Source organism: Trachypithecus francoisi, unplaced genomic scaffold, assembly GCF_009764315.1.
Source record: "Trachypithecus francoisi isolate TF-2019V2 unplaced genomic scaffold, Tfra_2.0 Lachesis_group1, whole genome shotgun sequence".
Lineage (NCBI taxonomy): Eukaryota > Metazoa > Chordata > Mammalia > Primates > Cercopithecidae > Trachypithecus > Trachypithecus francoisi.
This window is the reverse complement of record NW_022681454.1, coordinates 41,115,392-41,127,105: the sequence shown is the minus strand read 5'-3', so window position 1 is coordinate 41,127,105 and position 11,714 is coordinate 41,115,392. Positions and strand designations below refer to the sequence as shown.

Sequence of the window (11,714 nt, the reverse complement as noted above, 5' to 3'; positions counted from 1 at the left end):
GGTCTCGCCTACAACTTGCAGTTAGCCTGGGTGGGTGTGGGCAGCTCTTCTGTGGGGACATTTTCCTATTGCAAGGGAATGCTGGCGTGTGGGAGAAAAGCCAGGGCTAAGGTAACCCAACTGCCTTTTGGTGCAGACAGACACCAGCCACATGGAGGGGATACCCGGGCTGCACCGCACGTCCTCCCTTTGGGTCTTACTGGGGCACCCCTTGCCTCCCTGCGTGTTCCCGGGCGATTGGGGAGCTTGCCTCCCGAAGGTCCCGCCGCCTTCACCTGCAGGGGTCGCCCTGGGAGCGCGGCCCGCCCCCTTCCGCCCGGCCCCCGCCCCCCTCCCCCGGCCCCGCCTTTCTCCCATTTGTCTCCCGCCCCGCCGGGTCCCTCAAGCTTTCCCTCGCGCAGCCGCTGCCAAAGCCTGGAGAAGTGGAATCTCGTCAGCGCCGCTCCCTGCGCTGGACTCGCGGAGCGGCACTGAGCATGCTCAGTCGCCCGAGCCCGTTCTGATCTCAAGTAGGAAGCTAGTGCGCTGCGACCGCAGCTGATCTGGGCGCTCCGGGGAGGGCGAGACTGGAGCAGAGCCGCTGGGCGCCGGAGCCAAGGCGAGCGCCGCGCGCACCACTGGTGAGCCCCGCTTTCTTCCTTGCCTTTGCCCCGGATTCCGGGGCAGCACGAGAGTGCTGGGGAAACACCCGGGCAGCGTCAGCAGCGTGCGGCGAGCGGCTGTGGGTTCCTCCGGCGGCTGCTCCTCTGCTCCTGGCCCCGGGGCTGCGCGGCCACTGCCGCCCGCTCAGCCGCAGCCACAGCTGCAGCAGCTGCCGCGGCATCTGCAGCGGGGCGCCCGCTGCGGAGTCCCGTGCGCCCTGCGCCCGCGCCGCAGGGCCAGTGGCACGGCGACTGCGGGCTCACTCTCCTTGACTTCCATCCCTCCCGCTTCCCGGCGCCCTCTTTCCCTCAGCAGCCCCGGCTTGGCAGGGCCTGGGGCGGGGGAGACCGGGTTGGAGGCGGTGCGCCCGGGTGGGGACTGCGGAGGGGAAAAGTGAGGGTGGGCGCCTGCGGGAAGAGCGCACACCCCCTTGTCCTGGCACCGGCCTCCGCTGTGCGGCTCGGCTGTCCCTCCCGGGCGGTAGCGCGCTCCTGCCGGGGAGTTGGAGCCGGGGTTGGCTTCTCCATGAGGGGTTCAGAGGCCAGCCGCTGAGACATGAAAGGGGGGAAAAGTTCCTTTTCTCCCTCGGTGGCAGAGAGAGCGTTTAACTAGAAAATGGCTGTGCAGAGGGGACCGACTCGAGGAAACTGGCCACTGGGACCCGAAAGCCCCTGCCTGCCCGCCGGGCGGAATGGAGGGTGGTACGCTAGAAATGACATTTGTGCGGCGAGAACAGAGCTGGAGGGAGGGAAGGATTCTGAGACCCATAGAAACAATGAAAGGTGGTCTCCACGTCGGTGAAGTGGTGTAGACCACGGGTTCGGGGCAAACAGCCAAGGGAGCATGGGACTGGAATTCAAAAAAATAAATTTGGATAAATCACATGTGGAGTTGTCACCGACCGTTCTGTAGTCAAGGTCTGTGCGGTTTTAGAGCTACGACTGTCACAGACGTTTTTGGATGGATTGAGTAGTTGAGGAGGGTCGAAATTGAAAGGAGAATAAGGTCAGTGTCGGAAGCTCCAACAGGGCTCTCTGAGGGGACAGTTTAAGTCTCTCAGTCACTGGCTTACATTGTGTCTAATTACTTACGTGAAATGCCCAAAGGATTATCATAAAATGATGCCAGCGGTGTTGTTTGAATTCCAAGGAATGAGGAAACTTTGTGAGGTTGGCATGGGTGTATCATTTGTTTTAATATTTCACCGATTTAAAAAACACACAGTGGCAGCTTGATCTGTTGTTTCTGGAGTTTACTCTATTAAATCTTGCTTTTTTCTTTTTTTTTTTTCTTGTCGTGGTTTCAGATTTCAAATCTTGTCCCCAAATGGCCATAATAATGCAGAGTATTAGAATTTGTGTGGCTGGCCGTTTAGGAACAGATGGAGTCCTTGAAAGGGGATTTCTTCATGAACTTAGCAAGTTTCTCGTTTTCAACTTGTAGCTTGTAAGCAGTGTTTGTTCAACAGTTGTTTATCATAACTTGCAACATCCTAGAAATGGCATCGTTCATAAAGGATGATATTTGTGGTGAGGATGGGGAAACCTCCAGGCTGGGGAAATGCTGAGAGAACACAGGTGGCAGTAGAGTACAGTGGGCTGATCTTGGGACAGAAGGTGGTGGGGTACAGGTGCAAGATTTCAATTGCTGTTCTTCCTTTGTCCATGTACTGTATGACCCCGAAGTCACCCACAGTCTTCATAAACTGGATGTAACCATGTCTCTAGATATTTGCTGAGAGCTTTTGAGAGAGGACTCTAAAGTTGAGATCCTTTCCATGGAAGGTGCTTAGGTCCTATACTTTTATTCCCTCTTCAAATGGATACTTTTAACTGAATGAATTCACCTTCAAGGAGCCAGTGTGAACCGGCTTTCTGAAATTTTTATAAAGTGGTAATTGAAAAGTTTGATGGTGAGTTGGGAGAATTGCTTGAGCCTAGGAGGTTGAGGCTTTAGTGAGCTATGATCACACCACTGCACTCCAGCCTGGGCAACAGAGTGAGACCCTGTCTCTGAAAAACAGAAAGCTTGATTATTAAAGAGTAAAATACTGGCATTTACACTTAACTGGAGTAATATGAATACTGGCTCCAAAATTACCTGGGAAAAGACCATTGCATATATTGTAAGAATCCACATGTACAAACATAAAATATTTTTAAACTGCTACTCTTTTTGTCATGTTTCAACCTTTTGATGACTGTTTTCTTTTCCTGCCACCAGAGAAACAACAGCATATGAACATTGAATTCTTTTATTTTTATGTTACCATAGGAATGAATACTGAAAGCCTTGCCATAATATTAGAATAGTGATGCGTGTGGACTATCCTGATTACTGGATATCTAAATTTATCTTTTAAGAAAAATGGAAGGGAGAGCATCAGGAAGAATAGCTAATAGATGCTAGGTTTAATACCTAGGTGATGGGTTGATCTGTGCAGCAAACCACCATAGCACATGTTTACCTGTGTAACAAATCTGCACATCCTGCACATGTACCCGGAACTTAAAAGTTGAAGGAAAGAAAAAAAAGAAAAATGGAATGTCATGTCTCTGTACCTTTTTCAATTTCACTTTAAGAATAGACAATACCTGGCCAGGTGCGGTGGCTAACGCCTATAATAATCACAGCACTTTGGGAGGCCGAGGTGGGTGGATCATTTGAGGTCAGTAGTTTGAGACCAGCCTGGCCAAGAGGTAAAACCCCCGTCTCTAAAAAAATACAAAAATTAGCCGGGTGTAGTGGCTCACGCTTGTAATCCCAGCTACTGGGGAAGCTGAGGCAGGAGAATCACTTGAACCTGGGAGGTGGAGGTTGCAATAAGCCAAGATCGCGCCACTGCACTCTATCCTGGGCAAAAGGGTGAGACTCTGTCTCAAAATAAATAAATAAATAAATAACAAACAAAACAAAACTAGACAATACCGTTGTGATATAACACCTTAAGTTTTCCGGGGGCGGGGGAGGGGGGTAGGTGGGACAGACTTTTAGGAAAATATTGTAATAAGTTATTACTGGTTATGTGGGGAATACTTATTTTCCTATATGGGGTTAAGGAAACCAGCATTTGTTCAGTGCCTATTATTATTATTATTTTTGAGACGGAGTTTCAGTCTGTCACCCAGGGTGGAGTGCAGTGGCACAATCTTGGCTCACTGCAACCTCTGCTTCCCAGGTGCAAGTAATTCTCCTGCCTCAGCCTCCTGAGTAGCTGGGATTCCATGCGCCTGCCACCACGCCTGGCTAATTTTTTGTAATTTTAGTAGAGATGGGGTTTCACCATGTTGGCCAGGCTGGTCTCCAACTCCTGACCTCAGGAGATCCACCTGTCTTGGTCTCCCAAAGTGCTGGGATTACAGGCGTGAGCCATTGCGCCCGGCCTGTTCAGTGCTTTTTATGTGCCTATTATCCTATTAAGGTTTTGTATATGTCATCTTATGCTGTAAGCATCTAGGCATAAATGTCAGCTGTCTAAGAAAATCCCTCTGAAAAGGCGGACACTCATGATTGCACAGCAATAGAGCTTTAAGCTTTTATCTTATATGAAAATATCTTTAATTGGTTCCATTATTATTCAGTAAGCATTCTCTTTTAAAGCATCTTTGATTTGTTATTTCGAATTAAATTTGATTGAAACTGCGTATCTTCAGAATGATTTGAATGTTTTCAGGAAGCTTCTATCCAGATTTTAAAACTGTTTTGTGTTCATTTATTTTCAACAATGTTGCACTACCAACAAATGAAATTAGATGTCAGAAAGATAAACCCAGATTAGCCGTTTTGATTTTAATGTGTTATTAGTGCATATTCTGCATGCTGATATGTGTTGATGGCATTTCTCTCAGCTGAAATGGTTTGTCAGAGGCAGAGTGACAGAGTCTCCATAATAAAGGGTCTGGGGGGATTTGGAGGAAGGACCACTAACTAGGGACCCAAAGACTTGCCTTTGGGGCTGGCTTGTCCCTTTAATTCACTGTGTTACCTGGAAAAAGTCAATTATGTTTCTGGGCCTGTTTTCCCATCTGTAAAATGAGAGAGCTGCAGTCACCCTCTGGTTGTCTGTCGGGCCCTTGTCCCAGTCTAGAGATCTGTGATGCAGCCATTTGAGGAGGGAGGTCTTCATTTGGAGCAGGGGTCCCCAACCCCCTGCTTCGGTCCTGAACTGGTCAGTGGCCTGTTAGGAACCGGGCCATAGAGCAGGAGATGAGCGGTGGGCGAGTGAGCTTTACCACGTGAGCTCCACCTCCTGTCAGATCAGTGGCGACATTAGATTCTCACAGGACTGTGAACCCTGTTGTGAACTGCACATGTGTGGGATCTTGGTTGTGCACTTCCTATGAGAATCTACTGCCTGTTGATCTGAGTTGGAACAGTTTCATCCTAATCCCCCACCCCATCCTTGGAAAAATTGTCTTCCATGAACGCAGTCTGGGGACCGCTGGCTTACAGCATTAGTTGGAGGTGATTTTGTGTTTCCCTGTCTGGTTTGTCACATGCCCTTCTTTTGTTGCCCAATTCCTACTTCCCTTGTAGTTTTCATTTGTTATAAAATTGTTGTCATAAAATTAACTTTTTATGGCCCTGCCAGTCTAGTTAGGAGATAAAGTAATGATTAGATTTGGGTAAAGTGTATTTGACATTTGAAACTACTTCATAGCATTTTCTGAGGGGAGACTTTCTGCTCTTGGGCACACAGATAGTCTGAGAAAGAAGCCTCTACCTAGGCTGCAGGGGAGGGAGTCCTGTGCTTTGCTTCCCAGGCCCACCCTTTTGAAATTTTGGCAAGCCTTTCCTGTGTCCCAGCCTTTGTCTTCTCCCCTTGATGAGAAATACAGCCCTTGGTCTCTGGAATACGATTTTCATTCTCATTTAATGTTAGCCCTGTCACTGTGTTCGACAGATGCCTGTGGTTGGCTGTTGCAGTAGCAGGAGTGGTGGCTGGTGAAATGTGTCTACTCAGTGTCATTAGCAGGATCATAAGCTTTTTTTTTCTTTTTTCTTGGCAAGCTGCGATGGGGCAGAGAGCAAAGGAAACCAATCCCATTTGGTGTTTTTAGTGCACTTGCTTTCAAGAGGCTCACAAAACTCAGCCTCATTAACCTTTAAGTGAGGCAGTGAGGAGAAGTTATTCCATTTAAATAATTTTTAATAAAGGGACAGTAACTCTAGTTCCTCTAATCATAACCAAGCTCCAGGGTTCGTGGACACCTGTTAAGAGTGGGGCATTTGGCCGGTGGCTCAAGCCTGTAATCCCAGCACTTTGGGAGGCCGAGACGGGTGGATCACGAGGTCAGGAGATCGAGACCATCCTGGCTAACACGGTGAAACCCCGTCTCTACTAAAAAAAAAATACAAAAAAACTAGCCCGGCGAGGTGGCGGGCGCCTGTAGTCCCAGCTACTCGGGAGGCTGAGGCAGGAGAATGGCGTAAACCGGGGAGGCGGAGCTTGCAGTGAGCTGAGATCCAGCCACTGCACTCCAGCCTGGCGATAGAGCAGGACTCCGTCTCAAAAAAAAAAAAAAAAAAAAAAAAAAAAAAAAGAGAGTGGGGCATTAACTCCAGACGTTAGATGAGAGCTGGGAGAGAGGAAGGGCATAGAGGGTGGAAGGTCAAGTCACACAACTGGGCAAAATGTAAGAAGCTTGATCAGTTTAAAGGTATTAGAGCTCTTTGTGTGTAGAGTTACAGGAGACATTCCCTTTCTATTTAATCTATTTCCATAGTGTTTGAATCTTATCTTGTTTTCTGTAATGGACATATATTTCTTTTATAATCAGAAAAATCCCAGTGTATAATTTATTGGTATATAAAATGTACAGATTCACATGGACAAATATGGGAAGAGAACATGGAAAGAAACGAATGGTATAGTAAAGGATGGATTAAAGCTTTTCTTTGTTGTTGGTTAATGACTTGACAGTGGTTATAAACAAAGTTGACCAGTTCTACCCTCTCTTTTCCTCTTGTGGAAATCTTGCAGACTTTGTTTGCTAGGTAATAACTGAAGTTCTCGAAGTATAACTCATTGGCAAGTATGCTTCAGGAATGCCTAGAGTGGGAGGAAGAGTGTTGTTTTTTTTTAAGTTGATGAAAAAGAATGCAGAGGCTGGGAGCAGTGGCTCATGCCTGTAATCTTAGCACTTTGGGAGGCCGAGGCAGGTGGCTCACTTGAGGTCAGGAGTTTGAGACCAGCCTGGCCAACATGGTGAAACCCCGTCTCTACTAAAAATAGAAAAATTAGCTGGATATGGTGGCACGCACCTGTAATTTCAACTACTCAGGAGGTTGAGGCAGGAGAATCGCTTGAACCCAGGAGGTGAAGGTTGCTGTGAGCTAAGACCGTGCCACTGCACTCCAGTCTGGGTGAAAGGGTGAGACTCTGTCTCAAAAAAAAAAAATAATGCAGAATATTGGAATCGAGCTAGAAGGAAAAGCATGTGTTTAAGAGGGTGAGATAGATTGGGGAGACTTTGCAGAATTCCAGAGGGTAAAGAGAAATGTCATTGTTGAAGAAGGAAGGCCTAGCATTACTGGGTTTATGAGATGTGTCCCTGTGTAAGACAGAGCTCAGTTTCTACACAATTTAAAAGTAACTGAGTATCTCCTGTATGCAGAGCATAATATTAGACCCACAGGTCGTTTATTGTTGGTTAGTGTTTTTCACTGTTCTTATCACAATGATGATAATGGTGTAGTGAATATGTCATAATCGTTCAAATGAGAACATGTGTCCTTTTCTCTGATATTATATCCTTCTCATTTTTGGGTAAGATTCTTTTATGATTTGATGGGAATATTTTTATCTGGCAGCTTAATGGTCCACGAAATTGGTGAGTCTGGGAATCTGGGTGTGAGATGCGGAGAGGCCTGCCCTTGGGATCGAGTGGAGTCGTGGGGGCCAGGCCCACATGTGGAGCTTGTGGGCCAGCTGGTGGGGCCCCAGGGCTTTCCAGGAATACAGAGTCACCCAGGGTCCTAGGAACTGTGAATGAGGGAATTTTGAAAGTGCCCTAGGAGCCAGTGACTATTTTTGAATTATAGCTTGAGAATGACAAGGAAAGCTCCAAGACGAAAGATGAGGGTGTACGGAAGCAGAATGGGCAAGTGATTGAAATGGGAATTTCAGCAGGCGAACCTCGAGATGTATCTTGACATTTGATTCTTTGCATGCAGGCCTCTTTCTGGCAAAACAACACTCTTTAGCAATTCTTAGTTAGTGATTCTAGGAAATCGTGATGGGTCAAAGCCATAGAACCTAGAATTGTGTAATAGCCAGCTTGGCCCAGACCTCTGCAGTATCATGCCCTCCAGGGTGAGCCTTGAATTGCTAGAGGAAACTTCAGAATGATTTGCTCATGGAATTGCTGTTAGTCACCTTTAGTTTTGGTTGCTATTGTGGGGTGAAGAAGGAGTGTCAAAACAACAACAACAAATTACTTCTTTTCTTTTTTTTTTTTGAGATGGAGTCTCACTTGGTCGCCCAGGCTGGAATGCAACCTCCACCTCCCAGGTTTAAGCAATTTTCCTGCCTCAGCCTCCCAGGTAGCTGGACCTACAGGTGCCTGCCACCATATCCGGCTAATTTTTGTATTTTTAGTAGAGGCTGGGGTTTCACCATGTTGACCAGGCAGGTCTTGGACTCCTGACCTCAAGTGATCTGCTCGCCTCAGCCTCCCAAAGTGCTAGGATTACAGGCGTGGTGCCTCTCCCTGGCAGCATCCTGCTTGCTTTTTGGTGCTGGCTCTGTTCTTACCTTCTGATCTTCATTCAGTTTCTCAGGTAGACTTTTGTCCTGGGCAAGAGAGTCAGTCGACCTGCCACATTGAGTTTCCCAATTTGCTAGGTGGTACTGTTTGTCAGTGGAAGTGAATAAATCAGAATTTCCTTAGCATGAGTTAGGTTTCTTGAGTTGGTTCATTCCGGTGGGAACTAATACCGTTAAAATTTTCTTGACATTTCAAGAAATGATTGTATACCACATTGCAAATTTTGAACACAGCTGAGGCATGATTTGGGTGTAGAGACACCTTGGGGAGCATTGATTCAGACTCAGATTCTTCAAATTATCTGATAAGAACCTCTTGTCCTCTCTAAGAATCAAGGTCTATTTATACCTTTTCTAGGACACTAGTGAAGAGACATTCATTTGGTGACACCCACCCAGAAACCTCGGCTTCATTTATTCCTTCCTTTGTTCAGCAAATGCTTATTGAGTACATACTTTGTGGCCAGCACTGTGCTAAGTTCAGGAGGACAGAGAGGAATGTACCAGAACATTGGCTATAGGGTGCTGCAGTAGAGGCACACGTGTGATGGGAGTGGAGGGGGAGGAAGGCTGTGCTAACCCTGTGAGAGTGGCAAGAGCTGTGGTGAGTGACTCCTCGTATAAAATTCCCACTACAGCAAACCCTTCAGCTGCTTCCTTTGTCATCTTCCCTTAACTCAATTTTGTTCCTACCCACCACCCAGGATTTGCTACTCCTTTTGTAAGGGAACTCGGGATTTGGACTTTCAAATCTCTGTGGCAGTAGTTCTTAAGCAGAGCAGTTGTGCTCACCGGGGAACATTTGGCAGTGACATTTTGGTCATTGTGACTGTGGAGGGATAACTATTGGCATCTAGTAGGAAGAGGCTAAGAATGCTACTAAACATCCTACAACATGTGCAAGGATAGCCGTAGAAGGAGGCAGCAGGGGTATAGTGGTGAAGTCTCAGTACTGCTCTGCAGTTTAATAGCCATAGACAAAGGGCTATACTTTGACAACAGAATTACACAGTGCTCAGTTTGCTCATCTGCAAATAGGAATACTAATTGTGCTTATATAATATGATTGCTGTGAAGATTTCAAGAGTGAATGTATGATAAGGGCATAGAACAATACTTGATGTGAAATAAGACCTTAATCACTATTTTTTAGTTTTAAACAAAAACTTTACCTTTTGACTCTAAAGAGCTTAAGTTTTAAGTATACTTTGATGTAGGAAATGGCCTTTGTTTTTGTTTTTCTAGTTCCTTTTTGTCCATTGGCTTTATTTCCCATTGTCTCCATCTTTTGATTCTAAGGTTTTTAAATAGCTTTGCCTTTCATCCCTTTTTTCCCAGGGACCCAAATTTATGCCCTTAATGAGCTTTTCCCTGGAGGGCTGAGAATTATATTTATGATTTTCCTTAGCTCTGCCTATTTTGGGAATGGTGAGAAAATGGGAAGCAGGTCAGGGGAGATGTTGCATTACTTCCTGATTGTCATAGCTCCCTTCCCTGTAAAATCCCATGAAGGATTGAGAGGCAGGTGGTAGTGCTTGCTTAGTAACTCTTTACACCCACCAGCTCCACTCCCAAGTTGGGTGCCTACTACTTCCAAAATACCCTGTAATTGGGTCACAACATTATCTGCCTGCTTGGAATCATATCTAAAAATCAAAGCAAAGATGCAGACTATGTCAGCAGGATTTGAAATGTTTCCATCCTCTGCTTTGAGTCTTTGCAGAATTATTCCGAAAACAAAAGAAGGCACACTTGTTATCCCAATGAGGTGCAGTTTCTCTGTGGCCTAGAATTATGCCTTATTTTTGCTTGTAAAAGGGCTCAGATCATGATCCTTTCTGACTTCTCACAGGAACATGAGCTTTTGTGAATGTCACTCAACAGATCAGATTTACTGATGAATTTTCGTAACATAATTGACTTGGAAAGCGTCTCATTCAGTGTTTTGAATGGTATCAACAGACTAGAGAGAAATTAAGAAGCTCAGTTGTTATATCTTTCGAATTCCTTTCCCATGACACAGTCATCTCTCCACTGAATGAGAGCAGTGGCCTCCTGGCTTATCCAGCTCTGTTCACTCAGTTTGGCTTCCCAAGGGCTGGGCACTGTTCCAAATGCCACACATGGACATTGACCAGGATGGCCACTGTCTCTGCCTGCTCGGAGCTCTGAGTCTATAGAGAAAGGCTGACAGCTAAAGAATGAATGACAGTACTATGTGATGTGTATTACTGGGAGAAATACTCAGTGCTTCCCAGAGGACCACTTATCCTGATTGGGTGTGGGAAGTGTATGGGGCAAAGCTTCCTAGAGAAGGGATGCTAAGTCTATTCCACAGTGCACCTGGACCTCCATCTTACGGTTCTTTAAGGCACCCTGACTCTAACTCCTGCGCGGAGCCTGCTGTTTCTGAATGCGTGCCTCCACCTTCCCTCCCACCTCGGTTGCTTCTCACTTTGGAGGCTACACTTGCCTTTTCCCTGGTCTCTTTCTGTTTCTACTGTACACTGCCTCCGAGGTGGTCTTCTGAAATCTTCTGCAGGTCTGGGCATGTCATCCCAACTCTTCAGGGGCTCCTTCCCACCCTCAGGATGAAGTCTAAGCTTTTTGATGAGGTACGGAACATATTTCATGATCTGCGCTACATCTCGTTCTTACAGTACAACATGTCAGGTTTTATCTGGCCTTTCGGCTTTTATATCCTGTTCCCATTGCCTACAACCATCCCTTCTATCTGTTCTTTACCACCTTTCAGTACTCCTTCAGGAAGTAGCTTAAACATTATTCTCTGATATCTTTATGGTTCTTGCTTGGCACAGCAAGTGGGGAAGTGGACAAGGTGGGGCAGGCTCACTGAAAATTTTCATTTGAGAAAGTCCAGGATGGGTCTTTTTGAAAAGCATATTTGTTAAGATAGAACAATATAGAGTAAAAGAGTATTTGGCTCAGTTGTCAGGGATGTGAGGAGGTATCCATCCTGGGCTGCTGATTTCTTATGCTTGGAGCAGTTTCCGGAAAGATGCAGTGGGGTTTGACTAAGGAGAGGATTGGTGGAGCTGGAGACATAAAGGGAGACGGCCCAGGAAACAGTTCACACAGGCAGGGAACCAGGCCTGGAGTACTGGTGAGAATTGGGGCTTACAGCTCCTGGAGGTTCCTTCTGATTCTGGGAACTTAGACTTTGGGGCCCCCTTGTTCGTGTACTCTGTATTCGTGGCATTTCTGCTCTCCCTAAATGAGATAGGAAGTATGAACACTGAATATGTTCGATACTATTACTGTGGACAGGGTCTCCATGTCCCAA

The 11,714-nt window shown here is 46.4% G+C and overlaps 1 protein-coding gene across 2 annotated transcripts in view; it reads left to right on the top strand.

Moving 5' to 3' along the window:
• The first annotated feature begins 369 nt into the window (after positions 1–369).
• APBB2 (amyloid beta precursor protein binding family B member 2) overlaps positions 370–11,714 on the top strand; it is a 423,550-nt gene continuing 412,205 nt past the window's right edge. For both annotated transcript variants that reach the window (XM_033214066.1, XM_033214067.1), the window contains exon 1: positions 370–620. The gene's annotated coding sequence lies outside the window, so the exon portion shown is untranslated. The remainder of the gene's footprint in view (positions 621–11,714) is intronic.